The sequence below is a fragment of the Rana temporaria genome, chromosome 8 (genome assembly GCF_905171775.1).
Source record: "Rana temporaria chromosome 8, aRanTem1.1, whole genome shotgun sequence".
Taxonomy (NCBI): Eukaryota; Metazoa; Chordata; class Amphibia; order Anura; family Ranidae; genus Rana; species Rana temporaria.
The window spans coordinates 42,668,960-42,694,811 of NC_053496.1; the positions used below are offsets into that span (position 1 = coordinate 42,668,960).

At 42.9% G+C, this 25,852-nt stretch overlaps 1 protein-coding gene across 5 annotated transcripts in view; it reads left to right on the plus strand.

Annotated features, from left to right (window-relative positions):
- Nucleotides 1–25,852, plus strand: part of SORCS1 (sortilin related VPS10 domain containing receptor 1) — an 834,705-nt gene that overhangs the window by 471,798 nt on the left and 337,055 nt on the right. The window lies entirely within an intron of this gene.

Here is a 25,852-nt window from a genome sequence, read left to right on the forward strand (position 1 = left end):
CTTCATTGTTTTTCTGGACACTAGAGTACCAGCCTGATAGCACCATGACACTGGCACAACAAAGAGTAGGGGGGGGGGTATTCCTTTGAGAAATATATGGCATCTTGGGCAGGTTTCCTATTGTTGACAATAGTGGACCATGCTTGGTGATGTGTGTTAAAATAACAACTTGCAGTGTCCATTAGAAGTCCATGTGATAGGATAGTAATAAAAAGAAAAGGCACCACTGGGAGGAAATTACAAAGTACTGTCACCTCAAAAACAAGATGTTCCCTTACAATCCATGTAAGGATCTACAAGGGTTGTTTTAATTATTGCTTCAAATTTAAAAAAACTATTAAAAATGAATTTTGAAATCAGATTTGCATGCTAAAGCTTATAGTAGATTTTACCAAGCCTTGAGACTTGATAGGCAACATATTCCCCAAAGTAGTAGAAAATTAAAAAAATATGTAGACTTTAATAACCCAAAAAATAAAAATAGGTATAATTAAAAATTCTGCATTTTTTTGTTTTGTTTTTTCCTTTAGAGAAATAAAATCTTGCAAAACTAGGGAAAACCTACTTTGGTGTTTTCAAACATGAGATATAATTTAATAATCTTTAATCAACCAAAATTTGTATCTCTTGGATCCCTTTGTTTCATGTGACCTCAAAGCATTGCTGTACCAGTTGCAATTTTTTTTTTTTAATTTTCATTTAATATAAAACCTGAAAGCTTTTAGGTTGTATGTAATTGTTTACAATATTTTGAGGATCAAGGGAAAAGAGGTCTAGGTATCCTCTAATTAAAAACAAGGTTGTTCGCAAATATTAATGGCGCGTAGTTTGGACTGGCAAAGCACATATTGTGTTGACTGTACATAAAGGCCGCTAAAGCATTCAAAGCAGCTCGAAGGAGATGGTGAAACTCGATTGTAGTCAGAAATCTCTTCAAATGGCAAGAGTTTCAAGAATGGAACAAAAGGTTTCTCCCACGCGCTTTGAGCGTGAGATTGTAATTATGAAAATGTTTCTGGGAGGAATGAAACAGAACATGACCGGAGCTGTAAAGAGATGTAAATGATCTTGTGAAAGTGGGTGACACCAAATCATTTTTAATTGGGCTATTCCTTGGATAGCATGATAGAGGAACTGTAACCTACTGATCCCTCGGAGGCCATGAAGGACAGGAGATGTATGTGATCTGCTTTGCTCGTACAACCATATTGATCTTAGCATATTACAGGGAAGGCTTGTATTAAATATAGTGATTGCAAAGTTACAAACACATTCATGGCCTAATTTTTAGCTCTTTGACATTTGTCCAAGTGCTTCTCATTGCTGAACCACCACTTTGTTAGGCCAAAGCTTTCAGCTTGAGTAGTGTAGAAGGAATAATGCCCTGTACATACAAGCGGAATTCCCATCGGAAAAAACGTGGCTGTTTTTTCCGACGGAATTCCGCTCAAGCCTGCCTTGCATACACACAGTCACACAAAGGTTCTGTGAACTTTTGACTGCCAAGAACGCGTTGACGTAAAAGACTACGACAAGCAGAGAAAATTAAGTTCTATGCTTCCTAGCATGCATCGATTTATTCAAGAGCATGCGTCGGAATTTAGCGAGTCGGGATTTGTACACACGAAGAGAAATTCCGATCAGATTTTTTCAAGACGGGACAATAGAGAACCTGCTCTCTATCTTTTTCCGACAGTTTTTCCGTTGGAAAAAATCCGATGGAGCATACACACAGTCGGGACCAAAAGCTCTCATCGGCCTTTTTCCGACGGGAAAACAGATCGTGTGTAAAGGGCATAAGAGTGAAACACATTTTACCACTTGACCTCTTTGCCCACTCTAAACGTATATAATTTTTTTCAAACAAATAGAGCTTTCTTTTGGTGGTATTTAATCACCACTGTTTTTTTTTTGTTTTGCTATATAAATGAAAATATGCAGAAACTATTAAAAAATAAAAACACTGTTTTTCTTTGATTTCTGTTATAAAACTCTGTCAATCAAATTTGTAGACATATTTGTTCAAAAATTTAAGCAAACATATAGTCTGCTACATTTCTTTGATAACAATATCCAAAATCAGTGTATATTATTCATTCTGTGTAAAAGTTATAGTCTAAAAAACTATGGTAATATAGACAAAAACTCACCTAAGCTCTACCGCATGTTTGTAGGATGATGAGCTGAAAAACGGTGCTCAGGCAATTGTGTCCCATACATCAAAATTGCAAAAAGAATGCCAGCAACTCAACTGCGTCTTCTTGAATCTATATTGAGCACAAACGGCAGTGCGACATCAAAACGATAACAGGCCAGATCCACAAAGAACTTACGGCGGCGTATCTATTGATCCACAACACAAGATACGACTGAATGTGGGCTAGATCCGACTGACGTACGTCTGAGGCCCCGTGCAGACGAGGGGACATGTCCGATGAAAACGATCCGCGGACCGTTTTCATCGGACATGTCCGCTCGGAGATTTTGGTCTGATGGCTGTACACACCATCAAACCGAAATCCCCGCGGACAGACAGTGTGGTGACGTGGCGGTGACGTTGACGCCGCCACGTCCGCAAACCAAGAAGTAAAATACTTCCAGGCATGCGTGAAATCCATTCGACGCATGCGGGAGATTTCTGTCCGCTGGTTAGGTGTACTAACCAGCGGACATGTCGGACGGACGGGTTTCCAGCCGACAAGTTTTATAGCCTGCTTTAAAACTTTTGTCTGCTGGAAACCTGTCTGCTAGGCTGTACACATGGTCGGATCTGTCCGCTGAAACTGGTCTGCGGACCAGTTTCAGCAGACATGTTCGGTCGTGTGTACGAGGCCTTAGTACGCCGTCGGATCTTAGGTGCATATTTACGCTGGCCGCTAGGTGGCGCTTCCGTTGATTTCTGCGTAGAGTATGCAAATTGGCTAGATACGCCGATTCTTAAACGTACGTCCGCCCGGCGCATTTTTTTTACGTCGTTTACGTAAGGCTTTTTTCGGCGTAACGTGACCTCTGCCTCTATGAGGTGTACGCAATGTTGGGTATGGACAGCGTCAAATTTTCCAGCGTTTACGTCGTTTGCGTAAATCTTTCGCGAATAGGGCTTTGCGTAAGTTACGTTCACGTCGAAAGCATTGACTATTTTCGACGTGATTTCGCGCATGCGCACTGGGATACGTCCACGGACGGTGCATGCGCCGTTCGTAAAATGCGTCAATTACGTGGAGTCATACCAGATTAACATACAACACGCCCAATCCAAGCATACTTTGAATTACGCGGGCTTACGCCGGCAGATTTACATTACGCCGGCCCGCATATGGGAGCAAGTTCTTTGTGGATACCCTAGGAGCCACTCTGATTTACAGCGGCGTAGCGCATATGAGATGAGCTACGCCCGCCTAAATATACGCCCGTTTTTGTGGATCTGGCCCAACATGTTTTGGCAAAAGCCTTCCTCATATGTTTTGCCGAAACATATTAGCGTTTTGATGTCGCACTGCTGTTTGCTTCTTCTTAAATCTTTATTGAGCACAATCGAGTTGCCCGCATTCTTTTTGCAATTTTAAAAAAACTATGGTATATACATTTGAAAATCGATCAATCCTGATGCACCAACAGCCTATCTCATTGCTTGAGGCCCTAAAATGCCAGGAGAGTACACATATCCTCGAAATTACCCCTTTTTGGAAAGTAGCCAGTCCAAGGTACTTAGTAAGAGGCATTTCAAGTTTTTTTAAATTATAATTTTTTGTCACAATTTTTTGGAAAATTAAAGTGATTGTAAACGATCATCTTGTAAAACAATCTATTCAGTTTAAAAAAGAAATGAAAGGCAAAACATGTTTGTATAGATATAAAAAAAAAATATTAGAAATACCTTTTTTCCCTTTTTTTTATAGGTGATCACATTCCCTCTGTTCTCAGCTGCATAAGAGCTGGGGGGAGGAGAAGCAGTAACACACTGAGCTTTCCAGTTAATGGCTGTGCAGGGGAGGTGTGTCAGGACAAGTCTGCTCATTGGAGGAGAGCAGACTGAGTTCCCAGCACAGCTAGATCTTGGTGTGTTCTCCTGGTTAGTGTGGTCAGTTTTTAATAGGAAAGCAAAGGGACTGGCAGGAGCACCAGGGATTTCACACAAACGAAGCAATACAAAGGGAACAGGAGACTTTCTCATACAAGTTCATGGTAGGGCAGGCACATATCAGGAATATAAAAACATTGGGTAACAAACATTTTAAGATTTATTTATTTTTTACATACTGTGACCAGTGCAATACAGCGTCATCATATAACTGGTGTGGTGATGATCAGAGATTCTGACTGCTGTTGGTTTGTAAGGAAAGAACAAATAAAAGAAAACTTTTTTTATTCAATTTTATTCAACTTTTTATTTTTTTACATACTGTCATTAGAGTAGTTTAGTGTCATACTCTACTATTTGGGGGGATTCATTGTTTTTTTTTCTTTTTTATTTTGTCTCTTGTTTTCTCCCATTTATTTATATATTTGCATGATGTCCAATTAATAATCCACACCAGATTTGAAAGGCCGGGTATTAATTTTGTGGGGAACCACATGCCTTTGTTTAAAATCTGTATGTTTTTAGGCCTGAAGTTCAGCTTTACAATGCCAAAAGGGAAACAAAGGGGTTGATTTTCTAAAGGCAAATAGACTGAAATTGCACTCTGTAATGCCACGTACTGTGCCATTGCCTCACCTCACTGTGCCCTCGCCTCACCTCACTTTGCCATTGCCTCACCGTGCCATTGCCTCACCTCACCGTGCCATTGCCTCACCTCACATCACCGATCTTCATTACTTGCCTGGCAGAGTGAGTCAGACTGCGGGTGTCCTTTTTTTAAAAGCCACTTCCTCGTGCTGTTCCGTGATAGGAGGAACACTCAGTTTCCCAGCAGAGCCTGTGTTCAGTGTTCCGCCTATCGCGGACGTCCTCTCGTCCGAGGCTGAGGACGAGACCACGTCCGTGATAGGCGGATCACTGAGCCTATCACGGAACAGCACGAGGAGGAGGCACAGCTTTTAAAAAATGGACACCTGCAGTCTGCATCCAGCGTGTAAGACGACCCCCGATTTTTGAGCCAAATTTTTAGGTATAAAAGGTCGTCTTATACGCCGGCAAATACGGTACTTCAAACTTTTTTTTTCTGCATTCTGGAAAATCCACTAGAAGTAAAATAACATTATCAGACTGCCGGGATTGTTGTGTACAGCTATTTTCATAGTGAAATCTCACCCATGAGACCCTCAAAAGATGAAGAAAGTCAACATATGGCTAAACATACGAGCAAATGCAACCATGCAAAACTGCAATATCTATCTTGGGTAGAGATAGTCTGTAATTGTTTATGAGAGGAGGGACTAGTGGCATGTCCTGACAGCTACACGCCATGATAACTAGCATATTCTCGCACAGATGGCGTCGTGTTCTTCCTCTGTAGTTACTCTTGTAAAGTGGCAAATCTTTAGAGACTGCACATTGGAAACCCACTATGTTTTATAGTAGAAGTTGAAATATACACTTGCCCAAAGTTATAAAAAAAATTCTCAAGTGGTTATGTATATTTGTCACAAATTTACACATTTATGGAAGTGTGGAGAACCAGATAAAGTAACACTATCTATCTATCTATCTATCTATCTATCTATCTATCTATCTATCTATCTATCTATCTATCTATCTATCTATCTCCAAGGCCTGCGGGCCGAATCCGGCCCCCCAGGCCATTTCATGTGGCCCTCGCACCTCTCCTGCAGCTGCAGGAGAGCTTCCACCCTCCTCTTGTCCTCCTCCAGACCCTTACTTTCTGCTTTCAAGAAATGCATCCAGCTTCTTCCCAGCAGCAGCATAAGGAAAGGGGGGTGCACTGTGATGTAAGAGAGGGTGGGGGACTCAACTTCTGATGGTGGGGTGGCTCTTGACATCTAATGTAAAGGGAAGGGGCTGCGCTGGACATCTAATCTTACAGATACAACCGGCCCTCTTGAGGGCAATCATAATGCCGATGTGGCCCACGATGAAATTGAGTTTGACACCCCTGATCTATAGAATCTGTCGATATATTCAATAATTGTAAAAAAAATACCTGTTGATCCTGCCAAAAATGTTGTGCTGTCTTATGCACCCTGCACTATTGTCTCAAGTAATCTTAGGCCCCGTACACACCATAGAATCTATCCGCAGATAAATCCCATCGAATGGGTTTCAGCGGATAGATTCTATGGTGTGTACACTCCGGCGGATATTTATCCGCGGATATTTCCGAATTCCAGCAGATAAATATTTGTCGACATGCACAGAATATCTATCCGCTGGAATCGGATCCCACGGATGGATCCGCTCGTCTGTACAGACTCACCGGATCCATCCGTCCAAAGGGATTCCCCGCACGCGTCGTAATGATTTGACGCATGCGTGGAATTCCTTATATGACAGCGTCGCGCCCATCGCCGCGTCATAATCGCGGCGACGGCGCGACACGTCATCGCCAGAGGATTTCGGCGCGGATTTCAATGCGATGGTGTGTACACGCCATCGCATAGAAATCTGCTGAAATCCTCGAGAGGATTTATCCGCGGATACGGTCCGCTGGACCGTATCCGCGGATAAATCCTCTCGTGTGTATGGGGCCTTATTGTCTTTCTCAGTTCACCTCTGTGGACTACATAATTCCCCTCTTTTGTTGCGCAGATAGGAGGGAAGGGGTGTTAAATATAAGAATTCCCTGCGCTCAAAGATAATGTCAATTAACCACTTCAGCTCAGGAAGGTTTTCCCCCCTTCATGACCAGGCCATTTTTTGCGATACGACATTTTGTACTTTCTGCTATAAAACATACCCAATAAAAATGTAAAAAATCAAATGTATTTATCAATTTTGGCCACTATGTATTCTGCTACACATTTTTCGTAAAACAAATGGCAATTAGTGTATATTGATTGGTTTGCGCAAAAGTTATAGCATCTACAAACAATGGGATATATTTATGGATTTTTAAAAAAAAATGTTTTACTAGTAATGGCCGCGATCAGGAATTTTTTGTGGGACTGCAACATTGCGGCAGAAAATCTAACTGACATTTTTGTGGATCAGTGACACCAACACAGTGATCATTTCGAAAAAAATGCACTTTCACTGTACTAATGACACTGGCAGGGAAGGGGTTAACATCAGGGGAAATCAAAGGGTTAAATGTGCTCCTAGGGGGTGCTTTCTAACTGTGGGGGTGGGGTGCTTTGACTGGGAAAAGACAGAGATTTTAGCAGAAACACAAGATCTCCATCTTCCCCTCTCACAGATTGGCGGTCTGCCTTGTTTACATAGGCAGACCACCGTTTGGCCTCCCTTGAGAATGATTGGTGGGTTCGCCGGACCTGCTGATTGGTTTCCGTTGTGCCCCAACACCACGGGGCGCGTGCCCCAGACCCAGTGCACAAAATCATGTACGTGATTTTGCGCAGGAGGGCCACCCTGCCACAGGATATTTACGTGGGGCAGTCCATAAAAGTTTAATACAAACAAACTTTTAATGCTGCTACTTCATAAACAAAAATTAAAAATGCATTGTTTACTGTGAAAATGACAATTGCCGTTTGGGAGTTAACCACAAGGGGGCGCTGAAGGGGTTAAGTGTGACCTCATTTGTGTTTCTAACTGTAGGGGGTGTGGCTGTAGGTGTGACGTCATTGATTGAGTTTCCCTATAAAAGGGAAGACTCGATCAATGACAGCGCCACAGTGAAGAACGGGGAAGCTGTGTTTACACACAGCTCTCCCCCTTCTTCAGCTCTGGGGGACCGATCGCGGGACTCCAGCGGCGATTGGGTCCACGGGTCCCGCAGTCACGGTCACGGAGCTTCAGACCGGGTCGCAGGCTCTCGCCAGCGACCCACGGCTGGGCAATTAAAGAGGACGTACAGGTACGTGCTTGTGCCCAGCCGTGCCATTCTGCCGACGTATATGTGCGGGAGGCGGTCCTTAAGTGGTTAAAGAAAAAAAATGACATTTATTAAATCAAAAAGCAAGAAATATTGTGGTTTTTTTTTCAAAATTGTCGCTCTTCTTTTGTTTATAGCGCAAAAAATAAAAACCGCAGAGGTGATCAAATACCACCAAACGAAAGCTCTATTTGTGGGGAAAAAATTCATTTGGGTACAGTGTTGCATGACCGCACAATTGTCATTCAAAGTGTGACAGCGCTGAAAACTGGGCAGGAAGGGGGTGAAGGGGTGAAAATGTCCTGTATTGAAGTGGTTAATTGGGCAGCTATGTGACAGATGAGGTTTAATGTTGATAAATGTAAAGCTATGCACTTGGGGGATAAGAATATGCATCATACATACTACGATGAGTACAACTGGGGGAATCAATGGTGGAGAAGGATCTGGGTGTTCTGGTAGATCATAAGCTTAATATAAGCATGCAATGTCAAGCTGCGGCTTCCAAAGTGAGCTAAATCCTTTCCAGTATTAAGAGAGGTATGGACTCCAGAGAGAGAGAGAAAGAGAGAGAGAGAGATTATTTTGCCCCTGTATAAATCATTAAAGCGGGGGTTCACCCGTACATGACACTTTTTCCCCTTAGATGGATGCTCGTTTTGTCTAGGGGAATCGGCTAGTTGTTTTAAAATATGAGCCGTACTTACCGTTTACGAGATGCATCTTCTCCACCGCTTCCGGGTATGGGCTGCGGGACTGGGAGTTCCTAGAGTCTTCCGAGAGGCTTCCGACGGTCGCATCCATCGCGTCACGATTTTCCGAAAGAAGTCGAACGTCGGTGCGCAGGCGCAGTATAGAGCCGCACCGATGTTCGGCTTCTTTCGGCTACTAGTGACGCGATGGATGCGACCGTCGGAAGCCTCTCGGAAGACTGTCAATCAAGAAGGAACGCCCGCTCCCAAAGACCCATACCCGGAAGCGACGGAGAAGATGCATCTCGAAAACGGTAAGTACAGCTCATATTTTAAAACAACTAGCCGAATCCCCTAGACAAAACGAGCATCCATCTAAGGGGAAAAATTGTTTTATGGGTGAACTCCCGCTTTAATAAGACCTCATCTGGAATATTTAGGCACCACTTTAGCAGCACATGTGGGCGTTATGTCCACGTAATGCCCATATGTACTGCTGTAATGGACGCTATGCTTCTGTATGGGAAGTAGAACGTCTAGGAACATTTCTGGATTTGCCTGTGTCAACAGATGAGGTTTGTGAACTAGACCCATCGCCTCAATTATCACCTGTAGTGCTATGAATATCCTCAACATCCAAAGATGGAGGAGTTTTTCTGTTACTAGAATGTGAACAACATGAAGTATCATCACTGTGAAGGACTTTTTGCCTATGTGCTTCAGTCTAATGCTCTCCCTGCTAACTTAATGCTGTGGGTTAGAGGTAACAGGTGTTTCATGTGTGATTCATCTCTCTCTGTGAACACTGTTCATATGTTAAATAAGGCTAGCTTTTGAAAGGCCTTTAATTGTGTGATAACCCTGTCTAAAAACCTAGTGATTCTCAGAGGTGTTAATAGGTGTCAAACTGGAAGCAGACGAAACGTCTGCTTAGGAAACTCAAGTGTGTGAAGGTGGTTTGTTGTTTAAGGAATGTGCAGTGATTAGACATGATAATTGTCGGTCGGTGCCGACCTGTCTAGAATGTTTTAGTAATTAGCCTTAGTGTGTGATTAGGGGTGGGTGGAGATTTCATTGTTGCTTGAATGTCTTGGACTGTATAAAAAGCTGAGAAGAAAACCATTAAAGTCTGTGTTGTTCCAGCAGTAAGCTTGGCATGTGTGGCTTTCTGGGCGACTCCAGGGATATTCCTCCTCGTGGAATATTGGGGTGATTTTCGTTATGGGAAGAAGGGAACGTTGACGGGGATATCATTGTAATACCGTCACAACTGGTTGGCAGCAGCGGGATTTTCCCTTCTACTCTCCTTTACACCCGGATTCCAAGCAGACACTGGAAGAACTACTGGAAGTTCGTGGAAGGATTGCTAGCAACAAAACCAAGCGGGTCATCATAGCAGAATCAATGGAGCTAGACCAGGAGGACGGGATTGCAGCAACGCCAGCAGTACAAGAGATGGAGACACCAGTGATTCAGGAGGAGGAATCGCCAGCCAACAAGCTAATGAGAGAGAGGCTAGCATGGTTCGGTCCGAACCCAACGGCAGATGTGGTGCTGAGAGTGATGGAGCTACAGGAGGCTAAAGAAATAAGGGACGCAGAACTACAGTTAAAACTGGCAGCAGTCCGACAAGCAGCCGCACATTCTCCAAACAGTGAGTACAGCACAGCAGACACAAGGAAGATTCCGTTTAGCGCTTTTAAAGCTTTTGATGAAAAGGACTGTGAAATTGATAACTACCTGGCAGATTTTGAGAGACAATGTAACCTGCACCGAATAGCTAGAAGAGAGTGGGTTGCAATATTGTCAGGCAAACTGTCAGGCAAAGCTTCTGATGCTTTCCGGACCGTGCCAGATCAGGATATCCATAGCTACGCCCGGGTTAAAGAAGTGCTCCTGGCTCGTTATGCAGTAACCCCAGAGTCCCACCGACAGAAGTTCAGGGACTCACGCAAAACCACGGAAGACTCTTACGCGGTATGGGCATGCCAGTTATCCCTGTCGGCCTCTAACTGGGTTAACAGCAGCCAGGCCACCACCGCAGAGGACATTTTGCAACTAATGCTCCTGGAGCAATTTTACAATCACATCCAGACGGATGTCAAAGATTGGGTGAGAGATCGCAGGCCCATGACTCTACCAGAGGCCGCGAAGTTGGCGGATGAATATGCAGATACTCGCAAGACAAACCAGGTCACATCACGGGTACAACCTCCACGACCAACGGTGCCCTCACACCCACCAGCCGCTAGATACCAACCTCCTAACAGACCGGTGACATCTAGCCCTCGCTATCCACGCCAGGAGGACAACGAACAACGCTGCTTCCGGTGCAAACAGCTGGGTCACTTCAAGCAGAATTGCCCCATGAACAACAACACCAGGTCAAATTGGTCTCAACCTGGGTACCGCCCACCAGCAGCAGCCCATTGTGTAGACTCGGCTTGGGATCTCCAGGAGCTGGGTCCGGAAGAACCATTGGACACCATTTACGAAGTCCTCGCGGTACAATCTGGTATTACGGACAACAGGGAACACCATTGTCAGCTGGTCATGGGCGACAGCCATGAGCCGGAGGGGCCCTGGAGGGAGCTGGGCAGAAAGAGGCACCGCCGGCCACCCTCCAAGAAGAAGAGGTCCTGGAAGCCGTATAACAAGCTGACCTGGGAGGAGAAGAAGCGACTGGAGGAGAGGGAGTCGCAGCGGGCGTCCCAGATGCGGGCCGAGATGTTCGCCAAGGGCCCACCGGTGGCCCCTTACACCACCACCCAGTTCCTGATGATGAAGGACCACGTGGAGAGCCTGCAGGACATGAGCAAGCAGGAGCTGATCCGTGAGTACATAGAGCTGGAGGAGTGCATAAGCCGCATGGAGGAGGAGAACAACCACCTGAGGTCACAGCAGGCTGACCCCCCCAGGCTCCATGAACTGGAGATGGAGCTGGAGAAGCTCAAAGAGGATAACTGGCGGCTGCGGAGGGAGCAGAGGGTGGCTGACCCTATGGGGCCCTGATTCCCCCCCCCGAACTCTGAGCACCGGTGCTACAGCATTTCAACAAATATAACTTTTTATTTTTATGAATCTCCTGTGATTGTCACTTCAGAGCCATAACCTGCCCCCTCCCATAGCGGGACACCTAGATGGCGGCGCACAGACCCATTCGCCGTCTTCACACTGACTTCTGGTGACTCTGCAGATCGCACAAAGACTTGGACTGACCGGCGTGTGATCTGACGACCCGGTGACATACCTAAGTCGGAAGCAGTTGCCAAGGGAGGTCAGTTACGCCAAACGGAGTTAACCTCGGACTGAAAGCTCTGAACCCGTCAACCCTACTGGACCAGGGAAGGTCCAACCGGGTTTGCCGGAGCAGGGAGAAAAGGGGGGGGCCATTGTGAAGGACTTTTTGCCTATGTGCTTCAGTCTAATGCTCTCCCTGCTAACTTAATGCTGTGGGTTAGAGGTAACAGGTGTTTCATGTGTGATTCATCTCTCTCTGTGAACACTGTTCATATGTTAAATAAGGCTAGCTTTTGAAAGGCCTTTAATTGTGTGATAACCCTGTCTAAAAACCTAGTGATTCTCAGAGGTGTTAATAGGTGTCAAACTGGAAGCAGACGAAACGTCTGCTTAGGAAACTCAAGTGTGTGAAGGTGGTTTGTTGTTTAAGGAATGTGCAGTGATTAGACATGATAATTGTCTGTCGGTGCCGACCTGTCTAGAATGTTTTAGTAATTAGCCTTAGTGTGTGATTAGGGGTGGGTGGAGATTTCATTGTTGCTTGAATGTCTTGGACTGTATAAAAAGCTGAGAAGAAAACCATTAAAGTCTGTGTTGGTCCAGCAGTAAGCTTGGCATGTGTGGCTTTCTGGGCGACTCCAGGGATATTCCTCCTCATGGAATATTGGGGTGATTTTCGTTATGGGAAGAAGGGAACGTTGACGGGGATATCATTGTAATACCGTCACAATCACCTGTAACTGAAGAGGACTGGGATTGTCAGACCTTGTTTAAATGTATTGGTGCTCTGTGAAGATCTAAAAAAAGCGGTTATGGTGGCTAATAATATGAGAGCTCGAGTTGTGAATTGGAGATGTTTTGAATTTTCGAGGTGGAGTTTTTATCATCAAATAAGTGCTATTGCCAGTCATGGCCTTATGTAATTTGTTTGCTCCCACTGGGCATTTTCCACTTCCACTGGCCACTCCAACCACCCTAAAGTCTGAAGAACAGCAAACCGGCCCTTTGTATAGAAAGTTTGGAGTCCTCTATGATGAAATGTGTAGGGAGGAGCTAGGACATACAGTACATACATGTTATATTTGTATGCACTTTATTATTTATAGCGCTGCACATTTTTTATACTAGTAAAGAGTGCACCTTTGAACTCTGTGATGACCTTAAAGTGAATAACTCAAGTTCACTATATCTATAACTACATTATCTCAAAAGAGTGAGTACACCCCTCACATTTTTGTAAACGTTTTATTATATCTTTACAACACTGAAGAAATGACACTTTGCTACAATGTAATGTAGTGAGTGTACGGCTTGCATAACAGTGTAAATTTGCTGACCTCCCAAAATAACTCAACACACAGCCATTAATGTCTAAACTGCCAGCAACAAAAGTGAGTAAATTTTGCCCAGTTAGCCATTTTCTCTCCCCGTTGTCATGAGACTCGTTAGTGTTACAAGGTCTCAGGTATGAATGGGGAGCAGGTCTGTTAAATATGGTGTTATCACTCTCACTCTCTCATACTGGTCACTGGAAGTTCAACATGGTACCTCATGGCAAAGAACTCTCTGAGGATCTGTAAAAAATAATTGTTGCTCCACATAAAGATGGCCTAGGCTATAAGAAGATTGTCAAGACCCTGAAACCGAGCTGCAGCACAGTGGCCAAGACCATACAGTGGTTTAACAGGACAGGTTCCACTCAGAACAGGCCTCGCCATGGTTGACCACAGAGGTTTAGTGCACTGCTCAGCGTCATATCCAGAGGTTTTCCCTGGGAAATAGACTTATGAGTGCTGCCAGCATTGCTGCAGAGGTTGAAGGGGTGGGGGGGGTCAGCCTGTCAGTGCTCAGACCATATGCCGCACACTCAATCACATTGGTCTGCATGGCTGTCATCCCAGAAGGAAGCTTCTTCTAAAGATGATGCACAAGAAAGCCCCCAAACAGTTTGCTGAAGACAAGCAGAGTAAGGACATGGATTACTGGAACCATGTCCTGTGGTCTGATGAGACCAAGATAAATGTATTTGGTTCAGATGGTGTCAAGTGTGTGTGGCGGCAACCAGGTGAGGATTACAAAGACAAGTGTGTCTTCAAGCATGGTGGTGAGAGTGTCATGGTCAGGGGCTGCATGAGTGCTGCGGGCACTGGGGAGCTACAGTTCATTGAGGGAACCATGAATGCCAACATGTACTGTGACATACTGAAGCAGAGCATGATCCCCTCCCTTCGGAGACTGGGCCTCAGGGCAGTATTCCAACATAACAACCCCAAACACACCTCCAAGACTAGCCAAGCATGTCTCCAGACCTAAACCCTATTGAGCATCTGTGTGCCATCCTCAAACGTAAGGTGGGGGAGCGCAAGGTATCTAACACCCACCATGATGTCATCATGGAGCAGTGATAGAGGACTCCATTGGCAACCTGTGAAGCTCTGGTGAACTCCATGCCCAAGAGGGTTAAGGCAGCGCTGGAAAATAAAGGCGGCCACACAATATTGACACTTTGGGCCCAATTTGGACATTTTCACTTAGGGGTGTACTCACTTTTGTTGGCAGCGGTTTAGACATTATTGGCTGTGTGTTGAGTTATTTTTAGGGGACAGCAAATTTACACTGTTATACAAGCTGTACACTCACTACTTTACATTGTAGCAAAGTGTCATTTCTTCAGTGTGGTCACATGAAAAGATATAATAAAATATTTATAAAAATGTAAGGGGTATACTCACTTTTTGTGAGATACTGTATGTATGTATGTGTAATATATATATATATATATATATATATATATATATATATATATATATATATATATATATATATATATATAAAATATATAACTATCCACAGCTCATGATCACACAGTAGGTCATTGGTTGATGAACTATGACTCTCTATGGCAAACAAAGATTACTCTTTTGGCTTGAGTCATTTGAACTCAAAGTTGAAGCTTTCAGAGATGTGTTTTAAACTGCTGTAGAAAGCTCCGTGCCTATTTTACAGAGCAAGCACTTTTTTTTTCTTTTTCAAGTTGGAAAAGCAGAAGTTTAAAAACTTTTTTTTTTCCAAGTGCAGGAATGCTTTGAATTAAAAGCCGAATTCCCCGAGCTGAGCTCACTTAGAAATGTTCTGTCAGCGCCTTGTATCTGCACGGAAAGGTTCGATTACCCTGAGGAGGTACATATACATTATGACAGAAAAAGTGCCGCTTTAAACTGGAACCTTTGGCGGAATAATCTCATTCGGCGCTCAGGATGTATGACGGCCGCTCCAGCGCCGACGCAGATATTTTCAGGAGATAAATCCCTCAATACAAATACGAGCTATAATTGAATTACAAAGCCATTATCATGTGTGGAATGGAGAGATGTTATGGTGCTATTTTGACAAGATAATGCCCGCTAAAGTATTCCTGCTCATCCAGCCATACTGCTGTAGTCTTTTCCAAAACATGTTCTCATTCTGCTTATTTTTATGGGGCATTACCTCCGTAGATAGTGTCACCGACCAGAAAAATTATGGCCCACTCTATGTGCTATGGTTTTGCTCTCCTTGCGTCTCCCTGTGTTTGTATTTCCTTTTGAATGGAAAACTGCTATCTGTTTGAGCGAGTGCACATTTTGAGTTATTATCACAGTGTTTACCTTACAGCAATTTTCGATGTGACTTTTAAGTTTCCTGTCCTACATTTCCAGTGCAGTGTACACATGAAGAAGCACACCATTATTTCTAAATAACTTAAAACAAACTTTATTGATCCAGTAGGGAAAAAAGAACACTCCACCCACAACATACATACAACGATGAGTACAACTGGGGGAATCAATGGTGGAGAAGGATCTGGGTGTTCTGGTAGATCATAAGCTTAATATAACCTCTGACACATTGCATTGCCTAATGTGGCTTAATTGTTGAGGATCATACTGTATAAAAAAAAGTTGGTTTTAAAGCTGATGTACAGGTATGGCAATTTTTGCAACTTGGACAAATGTACGTTTTGTGGGAACTAGCATCAAAATGGTAGCGCTTTGAGGAATCTGCCACTCACTTTCTTCTTCTTTTTAGGGTTTTTCTTGCCCAATTTTATTAAAAAGAAAGTTCGGAAAAAAACCATAAGTTTCCCTGGCAGCGGTATTCAGCATTTATTCTCCATCCAAAGAACAAACCTTCAGCCTCCTAGGCCTTATACACACACAATAATTTTTCGGCATGTAAAAAACAACGTTTTTTAGCCTCTAGAAAAAACGACCTTTTTTCCAACTTCATCATTAAAACGACGTTGCCCACACACGATCGCTAAAAAAAAATGCTCTAGCAAAGCGTGGTGACGTACAACGTGGTGACGTACAACGGCACTATAAAGGGGAAGTTCCATTTGGATGACGCCACCCTTTGGGCTGCTTTAGCTGATTTTGTGGTAGTAAAAGACGATTTGCGCTTTTCTGTCTGTTACAGGGTGATGAATGTGCTTACTCCATTACGAACGGTAGTTTTACCAGAACAAGCGCTCCCATCTTATAACTTGCTTCTGAGCATGCGCAGGTTTTTTACTTCGTTTTAGCGCACACACGATTATTTTTTACAACCCGAAAAACGACATTGTTTAAATCGTCGTTAAAAAAATGTTCGAATTTTTTTTTGTCATTTTTCAGAACCTGAAAAACTATGTGAAGCCCACACACGATCATTTTAAATGACATTTTTTTAAAACGTTGTTTTTTACATGACGAAAAATGATCGTGTGTACGTGGCATTACTCTCCTCCCACAGACCATTACGCAATACCACTCAGTACTTTGAGCCTTATGCCGCGTACACACGACCATTATTCATGTCATGGAAAAAAACAATGTTTTCCCCGACATGATTCCTCTCAAGCCTGCCTTGCATACACACGATTGTGAAAAAAAATGCTTGAGCAAAGTGCGGTGATGTACAACACGTACAACGGCACTATAAAGCGGTAGTTCCATTCGAATGGCGCCACCCTTTGGGCTGCTTATGCTGATTTCCCCGTCTCATAACTTGCTTCTGAGCATTGTGATGGTGGGACTATGTGAAAGATTGCTGGTTAATGCCAGATTTTGGAGAGAAAGACACATTAATTGCACAGCTGTGTCTTGGGCTTTTTAGTTCTGACCTGACATGGCTCAAAGCCCCACCCAACAGACAGGAAGTCTGTTCCTGGGAATTAGGTGAATTCCCAATCCCTCTGAGAGGAGTCAGAGACGCTGCATGGGTGCAGCTAGAGCATGCATGTCTGCAGGAGGCAGATGTCGTTTGATGATTGAGCAGCAAGGTGCTTATCAGGAGAAAGCTAGGTTTGAGCTTATCCCTTGGAAACTGTTTGTTCTGAGGAACAGAACTTAGGCCTAGGCTAAAGGCCTGAAAAAGCCGGATGGCAAGTATGAAAGCCAGGAGGATAAACTTGGTTATGCAAGATGCAGAAATACTGTTGTATTTGTGAACTTTTGTGCTTTTAAATAAAAGTGGGCTACCAGGCCCTTAAACTCAGTTCTGGACTGGCGTACTCACTGGAAAATGCACCAACTGCTGGAGTCTGATCACCCCAATCTTACAGCATGCACGTTTTTTCCCCCCTCATTAAAGTGTACACACAATCGTTTTTCATGACGTGAAAAACGACGACGAGAAAAGCTAAGAGGAAAAAAAAAGCAGGTTCTCTACAAAAAGCACTGCACACACCTGTGCAATCAGTATGTTCACAAAACCTGGACCTAGGATTGGATATTACATCCCACCCGGATCTCTAAGAAGTATCCAGGCTTCGGGTCCCAAAAAAGACTTTTTGATACAATAAGGAAACTGAAAAAACAGTTTGCTTTGTATTACACCCACCCCCTGGAGCCCCTCAACCTGCTTAGTTGAGAATCCAGGGTTAAAATCTCGATTTAGACAACGCACTGCCACAGTATGTACCATACCTTTGGGATCCCCATGGAAGCTGGAAATCACTGTAGTAGGCACCGCTACTGCAGTGACCTCCAGTAGCTTTGATCCCATAATAAGCCGCACTTCTGCTTAGTGAACATTGGAGGTCACCTGATCAGCACAGACCTCCTTTAGAGAAAACATTACATATTCTCAGTAATTGTGAAATGCTCTCTGTTTGACATGACATGACCACCTTGCCTCTCTGCCAGCCCAATCAAAAAATGCATTAAATTCATTAAGAAAATGCAAAGTGTTCTCTTAATAGAGCCCTTATCTAGCCTGTGCATTGTAACTATGTAAAAATTGTCATACCTAAACCACAGTTTTAAGCTTTTCGAAAATAGTGTTGTGCAGCATCATGTGCACATCACGTTGACCTATTTGGGGGTGATGGATCCTGGAGATGTGTGCACCCGCCAAGGTGATGGTTAAAGTGGATGACCTAAGATTCGCACCATAGTTCATGTGAGTTCTGTATTTTCGTTGCTGTTTTGCAAAAACAAAATGGTAGATTTGCCTTTTTGTGGCTACCAGTAATTTTTCAGCAGTCGTTAGAACCGTTTCCGGCCTATGTTTTTTGGGGAAAAAAACAATGTATTGTGGTCATGTAGGGCACGGTTCTCAATGTAGTCAGTGACCATATCCAAAGTGCAAGAAGACAATTATATACATAAAGCTAACCAATGTGAACCCTATGACACCCACCTCTGATGTTACAATGTAAAAATGAAATAAACACCTAGGCAAAAATACAGTGTATAAAAGTGTAATCATAAACTAAACATTTGGCAGGATCTTCAGTGACACTGAAGGATAGTTTATTTTTTATTTTTACCTTAAAATGGAAAAACAAATGTTATTTTTACTTGAATTTTGCAATGATATTGCACAGAACAGTGCCTTTCCTCCTCTTTTAGATTCCCCCATCAGCATTCTCCGCTTCTTCTTCTTCTTACTAGTATCCCCTTAGCAAGTGCCAAGAGGGCACCTATGTGGATGTGCTCCCAAGCCAGGCTGTGTGTGTCCCATACATAGTGCTGAGTCTCACATCTCTGCCAGTAAATATATAAAGTATTATTTCTTCGCCACTCATAACAGTGCAGATAAGTGACATACATAGTGCCGATAAGTGGCACACATAGTGCCGATAAGTGGCATACATAGTTCCGATAAGTGGCATACATGGTGCCTATAAGTGACATACATAGTGCCGATAAGTGGCATACATAGTGCCGATAAGTGGCATACATAGTGCAGATAAGTGGCATACATAGTGCCGATAAGTGACATACATAGTGCCGATAAATGGCATACATAGTGCCGATAAGTGGCATACATAGTGCCAATAATTGGCATACATAGTGCCAATAAGTGGCATACATAGTGCCGATATGTGGCATACATAGCGCAGATAAGTGGCATACATAGTGCCGATAAGTGGCATACACAGTGCAAATAAGTGGCATACATAGTGCCGATAAGTGGCATACATAGTGCAGATAAGTGACATACATAGTGCAGATAAGTGACATACATAGTGCAGATAAGTGACATATATAGTACTGTTGTACTTTTTAAGGACAGTTTTCACGCACAGTATTCATTATTAAGTAATTGTTAACAAGGATATCTTTGAGATACAAAATCAATCTATATGCCACAGTTTACAATATAAAACTTATTCACAGAGACCTGTGATCATACAATATAGTTCCATTTATTGGTTGACAAAAAAATAATATTTACATGAAATTAAAATACCGATTGCGTTACATGAACGTCTTGAAAATCCATAGAAACACATGCAAAAAGGGGGGGGAGTAACTTTTGACTTAATATCACCATGATAACTTCTCGGTAGAATCAATAACCTTGTGAGAATGACAATTTAAACAGAACGTCTGTATTTCACATGTCCAACCGTTACTGTACTGCAGGTAAGTAATGCCCTGTACACACAATCAGAATTTAGATGGAAAAGGTCTGATGGACTTTCCATCGGATTTTCCAATCTGAATTTTTCCATCGTAAATTACGATGAATTCCATCGGACTTTAGATTCTTCGGATGGAATTTCGTAGGAATTCCGAAGTGATTTGGCCGGGCAAAAGCCTGATCGCGTGTACGTGGCATTAGTGGTTAACAATGTGAATAAATTGGACGTTTGTTTTGTCAATAAAATTGGGAACTATGCAAAAAGAAAAATATAATGAAAAATTGTATCTTTAGAGAAAAATCTATAAGGCGGTTATTGATTTGTGAAAATAAATATCAATTGCAGAATATTCAATACTTCAATATTTTAGAGAACACAAATGAACACAAGTTAAGATCAAAATGACATAATTACCTATTCCAAAATGGCTACTGTTCCGAGTGGCTGGTTTACTGGTTACCAGAATTTTTAAGATGGCTGCACATCATGGTTTCTAGCACTGTCTCTTGCAAGTTAAGGAGTCATCCAACAAAAGCTACCTATTTTCTGGGTTGAATGATGTCCAGCATAATTGAACCAACTTCCTGTATGTACAGGGTGTCAAAGCATCATCCAATCTCTGGTGCTGTCATTCACAGACTCAATGGGTTGTCTAGAACTAGTCACTTTTCTAGTAGAATGATGGCTAGCATCATTTAACCCTTTCCTGTATGTTCAGGGTGTGATGACTCCATCCCCTGCCCGGAACTCACAGGAGCATGCTTACAGATAGCTGCTGTCTGCAACAGACATCCAAGAGGACCTCTGATGTTACTAGACCACCAAAGATACCTTAAAAATAGTACTGGGGTGTGTTGACATGGGTAAAGAGGAGAAAACCATGTAATTGGTTTTCAGAACAAAATTGTATTGCTGGCCTGAAAATGTTAGTTGTCTGGTTATCTAGTGCACTATTTGGTACTCGTGATGAAGCAGATTTGCTGAGCGAAACATGTAGATTTAAGTTATTTTTGCACCTATTTTTTCACCTTTACTTTGGGGTGTCACATGGTTTACTAGGGTAGTGAAAAATCAGTTTACAATGTCGTTATGAGAGATTTTTTTTACTGAGACCAATGAGTGGCTTGGATGCAAGACATCATACAATGGTAACAGTTTAGTCAAATTGCATAGTAGGTTGTGCTGGAGATATGAAAATTACCTTTTTTTTTACTGAGACCAACGAGTGGCTTGGATGCATGACACCATACCACTGTAATTGACCAATCAAATTGTTTAAGAGGGGGAGGTCTCCTTGTAGATAATGACCATCTATCTGATACTCCTATATTATAGGAATAGACTAAAAAATATTAGCAGATTACTATTGGCATATCCTTCCACCTTTTACTCTCCTACAGAATCAATATGCTTTCCATCATATAAGTATACAAATGTACACTCATTTGCTTTTTCTTTTTCTTATACAGCATTTAATAATCAACGAAGGTTGATTTTTTTCTTTATTATTGCCCATTAATGTGTGGGCATGCACACCCCTATTTCTTTTTTTTTCAGTACAATTACTTTCCAGTTTAGAAAAGTTTGCACATTATAGTAGGCATCTTTTTGTAGTAATTGTTTGGTTATCTCCATCATTAGTTCTTTGAGTTGCTGGCCAAGTATGCAGCAAGTAAAATCAGACTGCAGTCAGAACTCATGATCCACATCGTTTTTGTGAGTCAATGACTTGGAAACTTTAATGCCACGTACACACGATCGGTCCATCCGATGAAAACGGACTGATGGATTTTTTCAACAGTTATCCGATGAAGCTGACTGATGGTCAGTCGTGCCTACACACCATCGGTTAAAAAAACGATTGTGTCAGAACGCGGTGACGTAAAACACAACGACGTGCTGAAAAAAATGAAGTTCAATGCTTCCAAGCATGCATCGACTTGATTCTGAGCATGCATGGATTTTTAACCGATGGACGTGCCCACAGACGATCGTTTTTTAACTGATGGATAAAAAAACAATGGGGCCCACACACGATCGGTCTGATGGACCGTTTTCATCAGAGAAACCGATCGTGTGTACGCGGCATTAGGCATTTGAATGGCTAGACATGATGCATACCTCCCAAATTTTTGAGATGGGAATGAGGGACACCTGTCAGCAAAAGTTTGGAAGGCATAGGACACACCCCTTGTCACGCCCCTTAAAAGGAGAATTGTACAAAAAACAAGATTGGTTAAACCCACACGTGCTTTTTTTTAATCACCACTATTCCTTTATATTGGCTTTTGGAATTTACAAATGCAGCAATTTAGAAATTGGATCAAAAGTTTTAGGGCTGGAAAACACTTTTTGATAGATAAAAAGTGCATTTTATATAAAACTATATTGATCAGACTAAAATGAGGGACAAATGAGGAGAATGAGGGACAGAGGGACATTGCTCCGAATCAGGAACAGTCCCTCGAAATCAGGGACAGTTGGGAGCTATGATGATGGGATGTAGACACAGAAAGCACCCATTTGCCTTACTTTATTTACTTGACTTGGGGGAGGGGGGGGGGTGGGGATAACCATTGCAGCATATGTTGCTAGCACAAACCACTTTCCAAAAATTTTCATTTTAATATTCTTAATTTTAAATCAAAGGGGTCGTGAGTGTTTGTGTTCTGTAGTTCTGTGCAGATTTTTTTTTATGTAACCTGTTGCTCTCTTTAAATGTTCCTGTACTTACTGCAGCAATCAAGCACAAATGTCCTTGCCTTGTAGTGATTTTCACTGTGGGAGCCTCTCATTCCCAGCAAATTGCGTACTCTGATGCAGAGATAATAGTGGCTGTCTTATTAATGACACATGCTACACGGTGTGTCTCATACAATTACTCGGGACCATACTCCAGGAACATCCTATCTTAAAGACATGTCATGGAGGATATATATGAGTCTTAAGAAATGTAATTCATAAGAGAAAGGCCGAATGCCTGAATAAGAAGTAGTGGGAGGAATTGTGTACTGTATTGTAAATCATTTAGAGCAGGGGTCTCAAAGTGGTGGCCCTCCACCTGTTGCGAAACTACAAGTCCCATGAGGCATTGCGAGGCTGACAGTTAACAGCATGAATCCCACAGGCAGAGGCATGAAGGGACTTGTAGTTTTGCAACAGCTGGAGATCTGCCACTTTGAGACCCCTGATTTAGAGCTACTGTCCACCCTGATGAACAAGAGTCTTCTGCTGTCCTAGGTGCTGAATACAGGTTTACTGCTGTTCGTGGCGCTGAACACAGGTCTGCAGCTGTCCAAGGTGCTGAACATGGGTCTTCTGCTGTCCTAGGTGCTGAACACGGGTATTCTGCTGTCCAAGGTGCTGAACATGGGTCTGCAGCTGTCCATGGTGCTGAATACAGGTCTGCTGCTGTTCACAGTACTGAACACAGGTCTACAGCTGTCCAAGGTGCTGAACATGGGTCTACTCCTGTCAATGGTGCTAAATACAGGTCTGCTGCTGTCCATGGTGCTGAATGCATGTCTACGGCTGGCCATGGTGATGGATACAAGTCTATAAACTAAGGGCCAGATCCACAAAGAAGTTACGCTGGCGTATCTATTGATACGCCGCGTAACTTCTAGTTTGCTCCGGCGTATCTTTGTTTTGTATCCACAAAACAAGATACGCCTGAAGCTGGGCTAGATCCGACTGGCGTACGTCTTAGTACGCCGTCGGATCTAAGGTGCATATTTACGCTGGCCGCTAGGTGGCGTTTCCGTCGATTTCCGCATCGAGTATGCAAATTAGATAGATACGGCGATCCACGAACGTACGTCCGGACGGTGCAATTTTTTACCTCGTTTCCGTAAGGCTTTTTTTCGGCGTATAGTTACCCCTGCTATATGAGGTGTACTCAATGTTAAGTATGGACGCCGTTCCCACGTCGAATTTTGAACATTTTACGCCGTTTGCGTAAGTCGTTCGCGAATAGGGCTTTGGGTAGAATTACGTTCACGTCGAAAGCATTGGCGTGTTGCGAGTTAATTTGGAGCATGCGTACTCGGATACCCCCACGGACGGCGCATGCGCCGTTAAAAAAAACGTCATTTACGTCGGGTCAAGACGTATTAACATAAAACACGCCCCCATCTCATCCATTTGAATTGCGCGCCCTTACGCCGGCAGATTTACGCTAAGCCACCGTAACTTTAGAGGCAAGTGCTTTGGGAATACAGCACTTGCCACTCAAAGTTGCGGCTGCGTATTGTTAATACCATATGCTACGCCTGCCTTAAATTACGATCCGCTACGTGGATCTGGCCCTAAGGTTAAAAAGCCTGGTTCAGACTCAACCTTCTCCATGTATGCCTGCATTCTAAAAGCAAAATGGTATAGAACAAACTGTATGGAAAGTATACTATGCTCCATAAGTTAGTACTCCACTCATCATCAATGGACTGAGATCCCTCAATTTTAAAATACTAAAGTCTTTCCAATCCTGAAGCTTTGTAGATCAATACAATTGTGTGTGACATAAAGGGCTATAAAATGTCAGGGGAGTATTCAACACCATATTAAAAGTGTAGAAGAAAAGGTGTGGGGCAAGTAGGATTTCCCCAGTACCATCACAAGACATTACAACACCATTGTTAAAAATCAGTAAACCAGTTTATTTTACATACAATTAACATACATTTTTTTTTAAAAACAATTGGCATTGCATTCTAGTTTCATTCTAAGTGGTTATACTACCTCTGTTGGGGTCCCACTGAGAATGATAAATATCTAAAATCACCATATGAGCATTAAAAAATCAAACTCTCAACATGCTTCACGAGTTCCCTACTTCTTCAGGAGTATAGGAGAATTAGACAGTGAAAAGAACATTAGGATATGTGAATATACAAGTAACAACTATTAAAAGCATTGGGCCAGATTAAGCAAAAACTGCGGCGGCGTAACGTATCGTCTTTACGTTACACCGCCGCAAGTTTTCAGCGCAAGTGCCTGATTCATCAAGCACTTGCGTGTAAACTTACGGCGGTGTATCGTAAAGAGGTCCGGCGCAAGCCCGCCTAATTCAAATGGGGCGTGTACCATTTCAATTAGGCGCGCTCCCGCGCCGAAACGTTCTGCGCATGCTCCGTTTGAAAATTTCCCGCCGTGCTTTGTGCGAAATTACGGCGCCCTGACATGTTTGTGAATGGTGACGTGCGTAACGTACTTACGCCGAAAAAACAATTAAAATTTGACGCGGGAACGACGGCCATACTTTAACATGGCTGGTCTAAAGTTAAGGCATGAAAAAGCAGCCTTAACTTTGCGATGGGAAAAAACGACTTACGACGACGTAGCGCACGAGAGTACCTTCGTGGATCGCCGTAAAAGCTAATTTGCATACCTGACGCTGGAAAACGACGCAAACTCCACCCAGCGGCGGCCAAGTATTGCAGCCTAAGATCCGAAGGCGTACGAAGCCGTAAGACTTTTGGATCTTAGTCAAATGCCGTCGTATCTTGTTTGTGAATCACAAATTAAGATACGACGCGGCAAATTTGAAAATACGCCGGAGTATCAGTAGATACTCCGGCGTATTTCTTCTGTGAATCTGGCCCATTGCATTTAATAGTTGTTACTTGTATATTTACATATATTAATCATCAAGTTTAAGTAAATGAAAAAATGCTGAAAAAAAAAAATGAATGCAGCCACCACATCTGAGAACTGCTAAGCTGCAATATCAATTATTGTTTTGTTCTTGGATTTCGATGCACATTAACCTTCTTAGGATGGAACCGCTCTTAAAGCGCTGAATGCATTTGGCAAATATACTTATTTTTTGCTCCACCACATAGAGTGACAAGCTTTTGACCTGCAGTTAATAGGATTGTTCAGTTGTGCAACTCATTGCCTTTATATGCCATTATGACATGCTACAACTTGTAGCTTTACAATTATGATGTTCTTGAGTTTTTCAACATAGCATTCACGAGACTAGTATTCAGCATCTTGGATGGTAGTAGACCTGTATTCAGCACCACAGACAGCAGCAAACCTGTATTCTTCATCACGGACAGCAGCAGACC